General features: G+C 44.0%; 1 pseudogene; it reads left to right on the top strand.

Annotated features, from left to right (window-relative positions):
- Positions 1–364: 364 nt before the first annotated feature.
- LOC127058524 (histone chaperone ASF1B-like) lies at positions 365–4,039 on the top strand (annotated as a pseudogene).
- The last annotated feature ends 245 nt before the right edge of the window (positions 4,040–4,284 follow it).

Genomic DNA, 4,284 nt, shown 5'->3' on the forward strand with positions numbered 1-4,284 from the left:
ACCCACAGTGCAACGCTCTGGAAGTCGGCGCTAGCCTCGGTACTGTGGACACAGCCTGCCAACTTAATGCACTTAGAGCATTTTGTGTGGGGACACACACAATCGACTGTATAAAAACGATTTCTAAAAAACCAACTTCTATAAATTCAATCTAATTTCGTAGTGTAGACATACCGTTAGTCACTCTGTGCATCCATTCCCTGTATGTACAAAGGATAAAATGGGAACTCTCTGTGCCACAGGAGTGCTGTGAGGATAAACGCATTAAAGAATTGGAGGTCTCAGATACTATCAGAGTGGCCATGTTGAAAAATTGGAGTGGGTGCTGAAACAAGCCACCAGAATGATTTGAGGGCTGGAGAAAATGCCTTTCAGCAAGAGCCATAGAGAACAATCTGTTTACTTTATCGAAAAGAAGAGTGAGAGGTGATTTGAAGATATGCTTTTGCCAAATACAGGTTATGCTTGAGTCCAGCAATTCAGGGGCAACTGGGGGAAATTTAGTGGCCTGTGAAATACAGAAGGACAGACTAGAGGATCTAATGGTAGACAACTAAAGGATGTTGGGGTTTAACTCCTTTTTGGGGATAGTGAAACTCACACAGAGACGGTACTAACTCAGTCGCACATGCGTAACTTTACATGTGAGTAGTCCCATTGACTCTGAGATTCCTCACGTCGTGCATAAGTGTTCACAAGATGGAAGTCCCAGAGCTTAATGCAGCAGTTAAAATGCTCAGAGACCCAAAATTGGACCTAAAAGGGGCATAGGTTTGCAAGGTCAGTAATCTTATGAAAAGAAAGGAAAATTATCAAGTGTAGGTGCACTAGAAAAGCACAGCAGCTGAAAGCAGGCAAGATTCATTTATTTTCATTGTTTACTTATCTGGCACTGTAGATGTGCATGGTACTGTAACCTGGCAATCAGGCTTAAATGAGGAATTAGTGTTTTGTTAGCTGTACCATTTGATCTACAATTATGGAGTAATATATGTAATAACAATACTTTGCACTTCTTAGTCCGGGAATCCAAAGGATTTAAACTCTCACAGTAGTTCTGTGAGATTAGTAAATAGTGCTATACCCATTCTCCTGAAGGGTCAACTAAGGCACAGAAAGTTATGTGACTTGTCCAAGATCACGTAAGACAGTGGTGGAGCTGAGACTAGAACCAAGGAGTTCTGACTCCTGCTCAGCTGATCTCTTTATAGTATAAATCTATATAAGAAATGCAATGCTCACCATGCTATGGGAACTGGTTGCTGGAAAAAGGAAGTTTGTGACATTGAGGTTCTGGCCTATGCAATGGGTGGAGCTGCACAGCATCAGGTGACTGAAAACACAATACAATGTTTTTAAAATATCATGATTTTTGGACCAATCTCCTGATTTTGGGGGCTCGGATTTATGATTGTTGGTCTCTTGAAGTTGGCAATACTGTGTGTGCGTGAGAGAGAGAGGAAGAGAGTACACCAAACTGCTCCTTCTTGTGCCCCTGCCCTGCCGGAGCAGGGCCCAATGGGAGCCTTTTCAGCTAGGGAGCACAAAGGTTCTGCAGTGCAAGGCTCTCCAGACAGGGCAGGAAGGGAGTGAAACTGGCTGAGTGCAGAGCAGAGCAGACTTTATTTTCTCCAAGCTTGGTGCAGTGACCCTCCCACCCCGAATTTTGAGAACTCCAGGAGACACGCTTCAGACACACTGCCTCCTGTAGTTTCCACTGGGGTGATACATTTCCCCCCCACCTGTAATTAGATACAACCCGTCCCTATGTCTGTGACTGGACCTTGTGATTTGTTGCTTTGTTGATCTACAGGATTCCAGGGCTAAATCTGAAGTCCCATAAATTAGGATGATATGTAGGGTAATGCCATTCAAGTGATGGGGCAGTTTTTTTCTTAGCTTGTGTATATATTGCATTTCCAAGCAGGTCCCTGAAAATTATCAGCCATGTTCATTCTCTGTTGAAAATCTCCAAATGGGTTTGTAGAACATCGTTAATATCTTTCTGTGTTTCCCTTTCATTCTCCCAAAATTGGCATTAATAGTAGTTTCTAAAGAACAAAAATGGAATGTGATTTTAGGGCTCAAAATCCTCTATGAATATGTAAAATGCAAATTCTCTGAGCAGCAGTTAATTTTTTTTGATTTTCCTGGATGAGAACAATGAGTCGCATCCTTTGATAAAGTACACCTTACCTCCATATTATTAGCAAATGCAGTCGGGTGAATCAGACTGCATCTGCCAGTGAGAATAGAGATGCTTGTTTGGAGGACAATATTAGATTCCATTCCCAGCATGCTGTTTATGGTTCGAAAACCAAAATACAGATTGGAGATTTGTCCCAGGTCAACGTCTCCTTGACAGCCAGCGCATTGTTGCATACAAAATGCTCCCTCATAAAAAGTTGGATGGCAAAAACAAACAGCATTACTCTAGAGTAATGGCAGGTACTGGTATCTTACACCATTCTGGAATATGCCTTTCAGATTGCCAGCTCAAAACCCAGGGTAAAAAAAAGAAAAAGAAAAAAACTGAGATGACAGGATGATGTATACGGTACAAACGGTCGAGCCTGAGGTAAAAGGGGAATGCGAGTTATTTTGCTATAGAAAATCATGACTGGAAAAGCAACCAAGTAGAATGCTGAATATGCTGATTTTGTTGATGATAAAGTAAGAAAATTCAGTGTTGTGCTGCAGGTCATTAATGTGAGAATGTGATCTTATTACTATGTAGGAGTATTTCTTTCAGCAGCAGAGGATGGAGAGAAATATGCCAAAGGACTAGTATCCATTAACACTTAAGCCAGTTGGGGGGAGCGTGAAGTCATGTTATATGACATGAATCTGATAGGTCCAAAAAAGGCATAAGGGTTGAAGAAAATGGCTAACTGCATGACACAAAAATTAGTCATTCTGGGGAAAAATCAGTGTAGAAAAAATAAAGGTTGAGTAATTTAGGCAATCAAAAACAGCAATTAATTTAAACTGGATGAGACATTTGTCCAGATGTAATATTGGCTTTATATTTACAGAATGTTTTGGGTTTCTTATTTTTTTTTACTCTTCATTTGAATGCTGTTTCAACATTATGTCTATTTAGTCCTACCCCTTGCTGTTTCTATGTAGTGTGCTGCATTCTGGATTTCAAATTACTCACTGAAATTTAATTTCCTAAAATGTGGTACAATAGGGAACTGTTCTATCAGTGTTAAGACTGTTAGGATGTTGGTAAATTAAGCAAAAATAGTTTAAATGAAAAAGAACGCATTGCATGAAGAAATATATGCAGAGAATATTTAGTTGATTTCACAGCTGGCTTGGGGAGTGGGCAGCAGGTTCAGGTCCCAGAGGTAGTGACGTATCCCAAGTGTCAGTGGTGTCAGTTCTGGAGAACTCGGGCCCATTCGACTACCTGTTCCGCTTCCAGGTGCGGTTTGAGTGCAGGAAGGTGCTGCCACATAAGCTGGAGTGAAAGATCATCTACATGGCCTCTGCAGAGAGTGAGAAGTATGACCAGGTGTTTGACTCAGCCCTGGTGTAACCTGGCACAGATGGGAGGCAAATGTTTGGTTTTGAGGCCAAAGCCCCCAGCCCAAGCCACCTCCCCAAGAGTGATGTGGTGTGGATGACAGTGGTGCCCATCCCCTGCCACAAAACTGGGCCAGGAGCTCATCCTCATGGGCTACTCCATCAACAGTGAGCTGTGGGAGTACCCGCGAGCTGGACCCGAGCTCTGGGAGTACTGGTCCCTCAAACCAGACTTCTCCCAGCTGCACAGGAACATTCTGTCCTCCAACCCCCATGTCATCTGCTTCCACATCAACTGGGGTGGCCCTGCCGACCAGATGGAGGACATTGGGAACATGCACCCAGAATCCGAGGGCAGGATGCCTGCCAGCTGCACCCCTGGCAAGGGCCGGACGCTGCCTTCTGCATCCTGCTTGAGAACTCCACAGACTGCTTGGGATCTAGGGTGCACTCAGACCCAGATATGGGAGTCCAAGGACACAGCCACTGTGTAGGGAGGGGGATCTGACTGGCTTAGAGGGGGCTGTGTCCACATACTAACTATGATGGTGAGTGGAGAAACCTGGGCATGTTCCAATGGGGCAACTGAAGCAGAGGTGCTAGGGGGCAGTTAGAGGGAATGATCTGTCATGAGACTGGGGGCACTTGCTCTGCAGATGGACTAGGAGGGAATCCGAGCCATAGGGCTGCTGGGCTCGTCTCTCCCCAATCTTGCAGCTTCATCTCCCCTTCTTCTGTCTCTGCACCAATCGC

The sequence above is a fragment of the Gopherus flavomarginatus genome, chromosome 9, assembly GCF_025201925.1.
Source record: "Gopherus flavomarginatus isolate rGopFla2 chromosome 9, rGopFla2.mat.asm, whole genome shotgun sequence".
In the NCBI taxonomy this organism is placed as follows: Eukaryota; Metazoa; Chordata; order Testudines; family Testudinidae; genus Gopherus; species Gopherus flavomarginatus.